Raw genomic sequence first — 13,811 nt, 5'->3', positions numbered from 1 at the left:
GACATGATTGGTGAACTAAGTTGGACCATTGTGAGGAGGAAGAAGGGCAGAGTTTTGAGCTTGGAAAGAAACACACAAACACAAAACTGGACTAAGTCATATCAGACAAGATAAACCTAATTATTTACAGGGAAATCATAACAGCGGGATTGTGTGTGGCCACAAAAGATACAAGTAGTATCTGAGAAGTTAAAAATCCATCGGCAAAGACTTTCTAACAGTTTAAGAAGTTCAAAGTAGGACATAGAATCTCATGAGACAGTGAGTTCCTTGTTGCTGGAATTTAAACCATTGGTTCACTAGGAGACGAGGAGAGATGATTAGTGCTAAAAAGTAGAGGATTTAATTTAATACCTATTTATTAATCATCTGCTTTGTGCTCTGAGCTACATACCTTTAGGATCCTTTGCCTTCAGCAATTCTGTGGTTTGGGAATCCTTATAAGAGAGGGTTCAGGTGGAAGACTGAAAATTGAGTGTTCAATTATCCTATTGTGTTATATTCTAGATGAAAACAATGATTTATTTCCCACAGAGAGTGAGAGAAGCAGCCTCAGTCAAATTTCTTTGGTTTAATTCATTCTGGAAACAGAAATAAATGAGACGTGTATATAAAGGTGGGCGGTGGGGGGGGGATCTGTGAAGTCATTACTAGGAAATGAAATTTGCAACAAAAGCAAGATAAGAGTTACATTTTAGAAATATTGATAAGTGAATGTCAAATCATACATTTCTTATGAGACAGTTTGGTTACTTTGGCAACATAGACACTTTTCCTCATTTCTGATAAGCAGTATTTCTTTCATTTCCACCTGTGGCCTTTGTCACTTTGTCTCTAAGGGACATTAATGCTTAGATGAAAACTAATTAACATTTTAAATGATAATATATGCAGTAGATTTAGAGGGCATTTGTTTCTTCAGTGTTATTCTCAATGCAACATGGAAAGACATCATGGTGATTTCTTTACACATACTTTCAGGGTTTAGTTTTGAAATATTTAATTAAATATAATGATTCTTTTTATCTTGATAATCTTGTCTGTCCTTAGTGGCTAATGTTACTTAAATGTAAGCTAGATACTATAAACTAGGGTTTTGCAACACAATTATTACTTTTTGCTGTCAAACTATTGATATATTATACTGATGAGTTTAAAAAATAGGTATAGGGCAAGAATATGTGATTTAAAAAAATAACAGCTTTACTGGATATCATTTACATACAATAAATTCAACCATTTGAAAGTATTTGGTTCTATGGTTCTGAGATTTTTTTATTATATTCACAGAGTTGTCCATTGATCACCACGTGATCCACAAATGTTCACGTACTTCTAGAACATTTTCACTACCATCAAATAAAGCCCCACTCCTGGGCATGTATTGAGAAAAAGCTATAATTCAAAAAGGTATAGGTACATCAGTGTTCATTGCAGCACTAGTCACAATAGCCAGGACATGGGAGCAACCTAGAGGAATGGATAAGGAAGATATGGCACATATATACAATGGGATGTTACTCAGCCATAGAAACAGATGAAAAAACGCCATATGCAGCAACATGAATTGACCTTAGATTTTGTCATACTCTGTGAAGTAACTTGGGCAAAATAAATATCATGTGAAATCACTTACATGTGGAATCAAAAAGAAGAGTACAAATGAACTTATCTACAAAACAGAAATAGAGTTGCAGATGTAGAAAACAAATTTATGGTTACCAGGGAGTAAGGCAGGGGACAGGATAAATTTCAAGATTGAGGTTAAAGTATACACAGTGCTGTATATAAAATAGATAACTAGTAAGGACCTACTGTATAGCACAGGGAACTACACTCTGTAGTGACCTGTATGGGAAAAGTATCTGAAAAAGACTATATATCTGTTTATGGATAAGTGATTCACTTTACTGTACACCTGAAACTAGCATTGTAAATTAACTATAATCCAATAACAATTAACAAAATAAGAAACCCCATATCCACTGGCAATCACTCCCACTGCCCTCTCCTTCAACACCTGTCAGCCAACAATATGTTTCTTTCCCTGTCTAAATTCACTTCATCTAAATGCTGTTTTTCTTTTGCTTGGTATAATATGTTCAAGGTTCATACATGCTGTTGCACATATATAATTTTATTCCTTTTTATTGCCGAATAATATTCCAGTGCATGGCTACTTAATTTGCTTCTCTGTTCATCCGTTGATAGACATTGGGTTGTCTCCACTCTTTGCCTATTATGAAAAAAGCTGGCATAAACACTCCTTTACAAGTTTTTGTGTGAAATATACATTTAAGAATGACATTGTTGGGTCATATGGGAACTCTCTGTTTAACATCTGAGAAACTGCCGAACTCTTTCCCAAAGTCACTGTGCCATTTTGTTTCTGTCAGCAATGTGTAAGTGTTCCGATTTTCCACATCTTTGCCAATATTGTCATTATTTGTCCTTTTGAAGACGGTCATTCTAGTGGTGACAAAGTGAAAGTGTTAGTTGCTCAGTTGTGTCCAACTCTTTGCAACCTCATGGACTGTAGCCCACCAGACTTCTATGTCTATGAGATTTCCCAGGCAAGAATACTGAAATGGGTTGCCATTCCCTTCTTCAGGGGATCTTCCCACCCAGGAATTGAAATCGTGTCTCTTTCATTGCAGGCAGATTCTTTACCATCTGAGCCACCAGGGAAGCCACCAGGAGAGGGGTTATAAAGTAGTGCTGAATTACTGTTTTGACTTTCATTTCTCTGATGGTTAATGTTGAATATCTTTTCATGTGCTTACTCACCATTTGTATTTCATTTCTGAGGTGTGAGAATTATTTATATACTTTAAATGCAGCCACCTAAAGAGAAATATGGTTTGCAATATTTTTTTTCCCTTTCTGTCGGTTGTTTGTTTGCTTTCTGAGTGATGTTCTTTTGTGTACAAAATTTTAAAATTTTGATGGGTCTTTGATTTATTTTTCTTTTGTCACTTGTGCTTTTGGAGTTATATTTAAGAAATTATTGTCTAATCTAGAATCATGAATATCTACTCTTATTTTCTTCAAAGATTTTTATATTTTCAGTTCTTAAATTTAGGTCTCAGCTCTTATAGCTATATGAATTGAGATAAATTTTATATATTGTGTGAGGTAAGAGGCCAGCTTCATTCTTCTGTATCTGGATATCCAGTTTCGCTAGCACAATTTGTTGAAAAATTGCCTTTTCCCCATTGGATGGCCTTGGCGCCCTTGTCAAAAATCAATTTGCCATAAATATAAGGATTTATTTATGGATTCTCAATTCAGTTCCATTCTTCTGTATTCTTGTGCTTAGACCGATACCAAGTTATCTTGATTACTTGATTATTGTAGTTTTATAATAAGACTTGAAATTGAAAAATGTGAATCCTCCAACTTTGTCCTTCTTTTTCAAGGTCATTTCAGTTATTTAGATTCCCTTACATTTCTCTATGAATTTTAGAATCAGCTTGCCCATTCTAAGTGCAGTTGGGATTTTGATACCTATTGGATTGAATCTATAGGTTAATTTGGGGAGCACTGCCATCTTCAGTCAGTTCAGTCCCTCAATCGTGTCCGACTCTCCGCGACCCTGTGAACCACAGCACGCCAGGCCTCCCTGTCCATCACCAACTCCCGGAGTCCACCCAAACTCATGTCCATCGAGTCGGTGATGCCATCTAACTATCTCATCCTCTGTCATCCCCTTCTCCTCCTGCCTTCAATCTTTCCCAACATCAGGGTCTTTTCAAATGAGTCAGCTCTTCGCATCAAGTGGCCAAAATCTTGGAGTTTCACCTTCAACATCAGTCCTTCCACTGAACACCCAGGACTGATCTCCCTTAGAATGGACTGGTTTGATCTCCTTGCAGTCCAAGGGACTCTCAAGAGTCTTCTCTAACACCACAGTTCAAAAGCATCAATTCTTCAGCGCTCAGCTTTCTTTATAGTTCAATTCTCACATCCATACATGACGACTGGAAAAACCATAGCCTTGACTAGACAGACCTTTGTTTAGAAATATCAGTGTTTTTTATGTGTCTACAAACTTCCTCATCTTTTAGTGCTGTGTTTTAATGGATTACTTAGGATTTTCAATATGTAAGATCATACATCTGCAAATAGAGCATCTTTATTTCTTCCTTTCCATCTAAATGCCTTTTATTCCTTTCCCTTGTTTGATTGCCCCATGAGAGTGTGGTTTCAAAATATTTAATTCACAAATATAAGATGATAAATAATTGGTCATATTCTCCTACATTCTACTACAATTAATTTGAAAAATCCATTCATAGAAGATCCTAGCAGATAACACAGTGCAATTTATATGAATAGAATCAAATATAATCTATATTTTTAAGATATCAATTTAATAAATATTTAAAAATTGACTTATGTATTAGTTTTCCTGTCATAAGCCTAAATTTATTGCTGGGAAATCACTTTCTTATAAATATGAAACAAAATTGTCATATAAACCCAACCCAAAACAAAATAAAAAACAAAATGATATTCGATTAGAAGGAAAAGAGACTTATTGCATCCAACTGTTAGTTTTGGAGGGGTCCAGGAAATTGAGAAACTTGCCGGTGTTTCTAAAATCATATTTTCCCAGCTGTGGTTTTGAAATACAGGTCTTTCTTGACTTAACATGGAGTTATGTCCCATAGTAAACCCTTAGTAATAAATAAACCCACAATAAATTGAAAGCATCTTAAGTCAAAAATGCATTTAATACATCTAACCTACCAAATGTCATAGCTTACCCTGCTGCTGCTGCTGCTGCTAAGTGGCTTCAATCATGTACGACTCTGTGCGACCCCATAGACGGCAACCCACCAGGCTTCCCCGTCCCTGGGATCCTCCAGGCAAGAACACTGGAGTGGGTTGCCATTTCCTGCTCCAATGCATGCAAGTGAAAAGTGAAAGGGAAATCGCTCAGTCGTGTCCGACTCTTAGTGACCTCATTGAGGACTGCAGCCTACCAGGCTTCTCCAACCATGGGAGTTTCCAGGCAAGAGTACTGGAGTGGGGTGCTACTGCCTTCTCCGATAGCTTGCCCTGCTGCTGCTGCTGCTGCTAAGTCACTTCAGTCATGTCCGACTCTGTGTGACCCCATAGACGGCAGCCCACCAGGCTTCCCCATCCCTGGGATTCTCCAGGCAAGAACACTGGAGTGGGTTGCCATTTCCTTCTCCAATGTGTGAAAGTGAAAACTGAAAGTGAAGTCGCTCAGTCATGTCTGACTCCTAGCTTACCGTAGCCCACCTTAAATATCTCAGAACTCTTCTATTAGCCTAAAGTTGGGCAAAGCCTATTTATGATAAAGTGTTGACTGTCTCATGTAATTAACTGAATACTGTCACCCGACAGGGAAAACAAAGTGTTTATCTGGAGAGAGTAGTTATAAGCCTATTGGTTATTTATTTTCGTAATGGCATTGCTGATGGGTAGCCATGGGTACACAGCTGAGTTACCTTCAATAAATATAATCTACACTTACCGGGAGTTTGATCCTTGGCAGTTTGCACACTTCCATCTCTACTCCTTGTTTATGGCCAGTGGCCATTGTAGCTGGTGTTAAATATCTTGACCATCATCCCCACCTAACCTGGAAGTGCTGTTATGAGGAATGAAGGAGGTGATTATGCAAGACACTTGGGATAGGCCTGCTGCTGCTGCTGCTGCTAAGTCACTTCAGTCGTGTCCGACTCTGTGTGACCCCATAGACGGAAGCCCACCAGGCTCCCCCGTCCCTGGGATTCTCCAGGCAAGAACACTGGAGTGGGTTGCCATTTCCTTCTCCAGGGATAGGCCTACTAGTAATATTTTGTTATTACAAATTTATTAATATCTTGTTATCATCCCAAGGCACACATTTAAGAAGCCCTTAATTAGTTTAAAGGGGAAAGGCAGTAGAGAGGATAAAAGAAGAGATGATTAAAAATTGAAGTTGTCAGTTGTGGGGCACCCCAATTTAAGTGTGGAAGAGTTTTTGAGACTAGAGAAGAGTAGAGACAGGAAACATGGGTTTGCTACCAGTTTTGGAGGGCACTGGGGCATAGAGGAGATGGGTAGTTGAGGGAAAACAAAGTTATTGGTTTAAGACCATTTACACCGATCGTTGGGGGCGGGAGGAGAGGGGGACGACTGAGAATGAGATGGCTGGATGGCATCACCGACTCTGTGGACATGGGTTTGAGTGAACTCCGGGAGTTGGTGATGGATAGGGAGGCCTGGCGTGCTGTGATTCATGGGGTCTCGGAGAGTCGGACATGACTGAGCGACTGAACTGAACTGAACTGAACTGAACACTGATCGTTTACCTTCCCTGTTCAAACCTTTTTGTTTCATTGCTTTTACCACATCATTTGTATTTAAACACAATGGTGTCATCCAAAGAAAAGTAGGAGAGGCATTTAACAATCAGACGTATTTCTTTCTCTCTTTTCTAGAAACAGTAAGATGTGAAATCAATATGTACTGGGGAAACAATAGTAGTCATTTAAGAAGCTTATCAGAATCAAATTTTAATTTAAATTAAATTTAAATATTGAACCTGTTTCATTTATTGAAGATTTAGAGACAAAGATCTACAATCTGTCTTTTCCACTTTATCTTACTGAGAAGGATTTTTCAAAGTAAGAAGTATAAATACATATTGTTTTTTCTATATCCATGTTTTGAAGTTGGTCTAGTAGTATTCTTTCTTAATTAACAAGGTTCATCTAATGCTAATTCAAGGTTTTAAGTGCTGGGTTTTATATTAAATACATCTTCATTGAGGAAGACAACCTCTTATGGTGGGAGAGTATGCATACTCTGGAGACAGACTGTCTGGCTCTGCCATTGGAGAACTCTGTGACCTCGGGCAACTTACTTAACCTTTCTGTGTCTCAGCTTCTCCATCTGTAAAACTTGCTGACCATTCAGAACCTACTCTCTGTCCTTATGAAGACTGTATAAGGTAACAGTTTAAAACACTTAGAAGTGTGCCTGGCACTGAGGGCTTATTATATAAGCAGTTTGGGTGAAATATGATAAATAAAAGATGGGATTTATTAGGAAGAAAAAGTTAGAATTTTTTTTTTTTCCTTTTTGATTTGAACATTTGCTCAGCGATTTGCGAATGATTAACACCAACCCAAACTGAATTTCCGTTCAATGTGCTTTTGGTGTGTTAATCCAAGAAAGGCTCTAAAGGCTCAGGAAAGGTTGACACTGATGCCATCATGCTGTTCGAACATGACTCTCTGTGGTTGATTCTGTCTGTGTCTCTTTTATGAGTAAAAGATTAAAACAACAAAAATCTAGGTTTTTCTCATGTTGGATGAAAGGGTAATATTTCACTTTTCACATTGGATCAGATAGTAGCCTAGAGCATCTACGTTCATATTGTGCTCTGATTGCTCCCGTGCCAGCTAAAGTTACACCGTTTTCTTTATCATTATGTGATGAGACTTGTCACCCCGCTTTATGAACAGCAAATTCTTAGCTCGGGGAACAGCCAGGGGCAGGTCATAAAATAAAGGATTATGGAGCAAAGATATTAGTGAAATAGAAGCATCAGCACTTCTTACTGTATTTAACTCAAAGACGATGAGGTCTGCCTGGGGAGCTAATACTACTTAACTGCTTTTGGGCGAAAAGCCAGAAGGAAATTGTATTTCAAAGAGAGAAGGTCTGGCATTCCATATGCTGTGTAATCCTGGTCAGTTAACAGAGATGTATGGCCATTTAACACAGAAAATAAAAGACTAAAATGAAACTTTTATGTTAAGGAACATAATGTTGACACAGTTAGAGGCTGAAGGGCAATTGATAACATATCAGGTCCTTAAATTTTTCAAGTGAAAATTGTTGGGTCACAGAGCCAGCATCTCTGCAGAACAAGACTCATATGAACTTAATTTGAGCTTGGCATTCCCTGAGTCAGAGAGCCAGTAATGATGATCATGACAAATGCGTGAACCAAAGGTCATTGTAGAAATCTCCTTAGTGTCCCAGAGAGACAGGGCGATCCATACGGAATGCTGGATCTAGTTCAAGTCCAAGTCTGTCCTGAATAAAGTGAATTATAAGTTGATGGTCAGGCTAAGCAATGTTCTTAGATATGTTGGGGTAGACTGTGCTAGAAGGAAAGGTGTCACCCCTTCTGTATCACCGTTGCTTCCTTGGGTTGGTGAAAAGCTTAGGCAAGTTGCCCTAGTTGGCTGTGGCTGTAGGAGAGCTCTACACCTCCTGAACCATGAAATCCCATCTGCTGGCCGCCACAGTTTTCTACATTTGACAGTTTGTCAAATGATGCCCCGCTCTGGGCTTGGTGTGACGTGCTCAGCTTCTGCTTCTTTTCTTCTAGTCACTCTGGCTGTTTTGTCATCCTCTAGAGCTCTCAGGCTGCTCCCTCTTAAGTAGCATAATGTGGCTGCCCTTTGAATTGAGGGTGAACCACTTTTGGTTTCTTGGATATATCTACAAACACTTGAGGATGCATTTTTAAGTGTCTTATTTTCCCTTTTACTTGTAGAAATGTACATGCCACATTCTTCGTGGCCTTGATCTGTTCATTGCTTTGAATTCCATTGCCAGTAAGAGCCTATACCTCAAAAACTTGATCACAGCCTTTTTTTTCTCCCTCAAAATGTGTGTGTGTGTTTTTTTTTAAGCTGGATTATTTCTCAGCATTCTAAAAACAGTATTAGAATTTAGGGCAGATGATTTAAATGCCTGGACTTCCCTGATGACCCAGCAGTAAAGAATCTGCTTGTAATGCAGGAGTGCAGGAAATGGGGGTTCAGTCTCGGGGCTGGGAAAATCCCCTGAAGGAGTGCATGGCTACCCACTTCAGTATTCTTGCCGGGAGAGTCCCATGTACAGAGGAGTCCAATGGGCTACAGTCCATGGGTTTGCAAAGAGCTGGAATGACTGAAGTGACTTAGCAAGCATGCATAATCTAAATATCTATGTATAAAGATCTGTGTTTCATTTTGTTTTTTATTCATTCATGTATTTATTCATTCAGCATTTGTTTTATGGGTCTTCAAATATATTAAATGTAAGGAGACAAAGTTAACATGATGCTGTCCACAATCCTTAAGTTTTTTATTCTCTCTCTTTCTCTTGTTTCAATGGCAGAGGTAGGTACAGTATCTAACAGTGTCACTTACGAGCAAATTCAGCTGGGTATCCCGAGTGATTCTTCTAGATTCCTTAATGATGTGGCCTACTGGTTTGAATATAAGAAATGTTGACTTACAGATCTGTTATTATTATTATTTTTAAAATATTTTTATGTAAGGTAAAGTGTCACACAGCCCTGTCTGACTCTTTGAGACCCCATGGGTTGTAGCTCGCCAGGCTCCTCTGTCCATGGGATTTTTCAGGCAAGGATACTGGGATGGGGTGCCATTTCCTCCTCTAGGATATTTTCCTGATCCAGGGATAGAACTTGTGTCTCTTGACTCTCCTGCATTGGCAGGTGGATTCTTTACCATCTGAGCGATCTTTTAAATTTTATTAAAACTTGTTTTTTTTTTTTAATTAAAATTCTTTTCGTATTTAATTTTTTTTTTTTTTTTTTACAGAATTGTTATTTCATCAAAGCTCCAAACTAAACTAAAAGTTCCTATCGTGGCAAAGTCATAGGTTGGCCTTGGCTGCCGTAGGAGTTTCCATCTTTTGTAATTATATTCATTTAATGAGAAAGGACTGATGTCCTGGCTTCTGGACCTGTGCCAAGACAGGGTGACTTATGGTCCTTGCCCTCTTGGATCAAAGTCCATCAAGTAGTGGGCAACAGGATTTAACATTAAGCCTTAGGCTGGGGATAGAGTGAGCTTCTCCTGGGGGCGGGGAGGGGAATGAGTCAGCACCTCAAGGACAATCTAGATACTTTCAGGAAATGGCCTTAGGAAGGTAGATACTGGGTAGATAACCTGCAGATTTCTGACTTTTAGTAGCACAAGTGGCTCTACCTTATTTTTTGGCTAGACGCCATGGACTGTCCCTGAATTTCAAGGCTCAGAGTCCTTTGTGCTTGTCATTCTCTCCTCTTTTCTTGATGTTGCTGCTGCTGCTGCTAAGTCACTTCAGTCGTGTCCTACTCTGTGCGACCCCATAGACGGCAGCCCACCAGTCTCCCCCGTCCCTGGGATTCTCCAGGCAAGAACACTGGAGTGGGTTGCCATTTCCTTCTCCAATGTGTGAAAGTGAAAAGGGAAAGTGAAGTCGCTCAGTCATATCTGACTTGTAGCGACCCCATGGACTGCAGCCTACCAGGCTCCTCCGTCCATGGGATTTTCTAGGCAAGAGTACTGGAGTGGCTTGCCATTGCCTACTCCTTTTCTTGATGTTACATCCTCTTATATCTTGGAATTCTTTGGCAAGCCCACCACAAGCCCATGAGACAGAAGATGCAAGCCATTCTGGGCAGGTATTTGGTATAACTGATACTGGAAAAGCTTTAGCAAACAGTCCAAGCTCTTGCTCAACTCAGCTAAAAGAATTTGGGCAAGGAACACAAAACACAAAGGAGTGCGCGCGCGCGTACACACACACACACACACACACACACACACACACACACACAAAGGAGTGCGCGCACACACACACACAAAGGAGTGCGCGTGCGTACACACACACACACACACACAAAGGAGTGCGCACACACACACAAAGGAGTGCGCGCACACACACAGGAGTGCACGCGCGCGCGCACACACACACACACACACACGCCCACAGGCTGAGGAGCAAAGAGAAGAAGCAGTATATTTAGGGCAGAAGTAAAATATGCACGGGTTTCCATGGTGGCTCAGAGGTTAAAGCGTCTGTCTCCAATGCGGGAGATCTGGGTTCGATCCCTGGGTCGGGAAGATCCCCTGGCGAAGGAAATGGTAACCCACTCCAGTATTCTTGCCTGGAGAATCCCATGGATGGAGGAGCCTGTTAGGCTACAGTCCACGGGGTCGCAAAGAGTCGGACACAACTGAGCGACTTCACAGGCACTCAGAGAAGAGTGCCAAAACATTTGACAGTGAGGAGCACTCTGCAAGGTTGTCGATCCCTGATCCCTCCTTTTATCTTATTTTTAGTCCTTTGAATGGGTGGATTGGGGGCAGGAGGAGAAGGGGACGACAGAGAGTGAGATGGCTGGATGGCATCACCGACCTGATGGACATGAGTTTGAGTGAACTCCGGGAGCCGGTGATGGCCAGGGAGGCGTGGCGTGCTGTGATTCATGGGGTCGCAAAGAGTCGGACACGACTGAGCGACTGAACTGAACTGAACTGAATGGGTGGAAGTCTTTTTTTTTTTTTTGAGGTATAGCTTCTGTACAATATTGTACAACAGTCTTTCTGATCCGGGTGGAATACTCACCGAGGGGAGGGTTGAGGTGTGGCCCGGATTGCCCCCTGTTGCATCAGTTTCTAGTCCTGAGCACTTATTTGTCTTCTGCAGTCACTTTCCATAGGTTTTAAGAGCTGTTTTCCCTGACGCTTTCCCTCATTAGTCGAGCAGTACACATGGAAGGTCCTACAGGGTCATCAGCAGCAACCTGTGCGTTTTTATTGCACATGCTCCATGTTTTATGCTCAGAGTTCCTTGCTCAGATGCTACCACATTTCTCTTTTAGATGCCATTCCTCTATGTGTCATGGCCTCCTTAAGTGCAAAACAAGGACGTGGCCTTGCCTTCTGTCTAATGCCTGTATGTGAGGGGGGTGGCCTGGGGCTCCCCTGCCCTGACTTTCCTGCCTCCTGAGGCACTGGCCGGAGAGGAGTTAGGGGACTCAGTGACTGATCTGATGGTGGGGGCTAGGATTCGAAAGAACCTGGACAAGAACAAGAATGTAGAACACTAAGTTTGGAGAAAGAGAGAGAGTAGAGCTTGTGGTCAGTGAATAAACTCAGAGCTTCATACCTTGGGATAAGGGAACATTTGAAGAAAGTCAAGGGCAGCCGGTTTCGCCAGGACCAGTAGGGAGAATATTTCAATTTGTGCTTCTGTGAAGTAGTGAGAAAACTCATTTCAACGTGAAAAGCAACCAAACTATAAAAAATAATTGCGTATTACTTAATATTCCATGGGCATATATCTGTTTTGCCTCCTCAGAGCTCATCCCCAATGTTAACTCATATGTTTTATTTGGAATAAAATGTAAATTAGCCGATGCATGCTGGAAATATTTTTTAAAGTTTTTAAACAGCTCTGCTTAAACATCATTTTTCTATAATGAAAATCTTGTTCCTGCATGGTGAAAGGGTGCCATATAATCACTTTAGAAAGAGCATAGGAAGTGTTAAGTTTAAAAATAGAAAACAAGCAGTAAGAACATTAAGTTTGCAATAGCATTTTGGCTGGTTTCTCCTAATACGGTTGCCCAATCCCCTCCCACAGGAAAACCTCCTACAAAATGTCACACCCAAGGAACTAATCCATACAGATGTGTTAGAAATGACACCTGAGAATGGCGATTACCTCACTCGAGACCGTGATGCATTCTTCTGTTAACGGGAGCCTCCCATTAGTTTTTGTACATTCTCTATCCTATTTGAGATGCCAAAGTCCTTTTCTTAAATGAAGACTTCATTCTGCATATTTCTCAATTTTCTGCCTGTGTTCAGTGAATTATTAGAAATACAATGAAATCCACTCTACATTGCTTTCTGTGATGGGTATGTTGTTTAATTAGAGAGTATTGCTAAGCCTGAAAATGTAAAGATAATTGGAGTTAGCTTTTCCAGTCATAGAGGGTAGTTTCTGAAATACATAAATCCCAAACTTCTGGGCAGTAATTTGATGCAGACTCCTCTCAAGAGAAATAGCTCCATAAGGAATAATCAACCCTAAGAGCTATACACAACAGAAAATCTCTCATCTTAAATAAGGCAGAGAACCAGGAGTGGTGAGGGAAATTCCTTCCCTGAAGGAATCAGGGCTTGAGGTCCCATAGGATTATTTATGAGATGGAAACTGTTTGCAAAATTTTTATGTGAAGTCTCCTCTGAATTTTTAAACTGTCAAAGTTGACATGAAAAATGAGTGGTTCTTTGCTTTTAGTTTAAATTTTGCATGACCTTATCCATTTGGAAATGTGTGTGTTGGACTACACCACTGATATAGTGCCTACCAAATATTAAACTGAAAGATGTGGCAGAAAAATTAAGAAGCAACACTTCAAAAGAAGAGTTTAAACATTTGCAGACACATTCATTGTAGAGGGGGCAAAGTTGCCTAGCAGGTAGAAGATATTTTCATAATGAAAACATTGTTTGACTTCACTTCAGCGTGGCCTCAGCATGGTAGGTCATTTACTATTTCCAGTTATATTCATGTATTTTATCTCTTTTAATATGCACCCATTTGACCAGGGGACAACTTAGTCTCAGAGAAAGTTATCATTGCTGAGTGATGGGACTGGAACTCAAGTCCCTATAGCAGCTATGACAAAGAACCAGAGGACCCAAATCTCTGTTGTTAAATACAAGTTTATTTGTTATTCACACAAGGGATGCTGAGGGTCTGGGTGCCTCTTTAGGGCAGGGGTTCTCTGTGAAGGGCCATCGAGTCAATATTTTAAACATTTGAGCAAGGGGCAAAACTGAGTAATTATTTTTATTGAATGAGTAAGAGTCATTGTCATATTTTGCATTTCAAAATGTGGAAATCATTTTAAACTAATGAGCCATATGAAAATATGCTGCAAGAGGGATTTTTGCCCTGGATCAGAGTTCACTGACCCTGCTCTTGAGGGACACACCTCCCTATTCTGGCTCAGCGTCCCAGGCCACGTCCATCTTATGAGC

General features: G+C 40.3%; 1 protein-coding gene across 1 annotated transcript in view; it reads left to right on the top strand.

The window, feature by feature from the left end:
- Window positions 1-13,811, top strand: part of GPC6 (glypican 6) — a 1,277,347-nt gene that overhangs the window by 258,900 nt on the left and 1,004,636 nt on the right. The gene's annotated exons all lie outside the window — the stretch shown is intronic.

Source organism: Moschus berezovskii, chromosome 13 (assembly GCF_049115385.1).
Source record: "Moschus berezovskii isolate FMDL1 chromosome 13, NW_MosBer_1.0, whole genome shotgun sequence".
Taxonomy (NCBI): domain Eukaryota; kingdom Metazoa; phylum Chordata; class Mammalia; order Artiodactyla; family Moschidae; genus Moschus; species Moschus berezovskii.
Note: the sequence above shows the minus strand (reverse complement) of the source record. Positions and strands in the feature narration are given on the sequence as shown.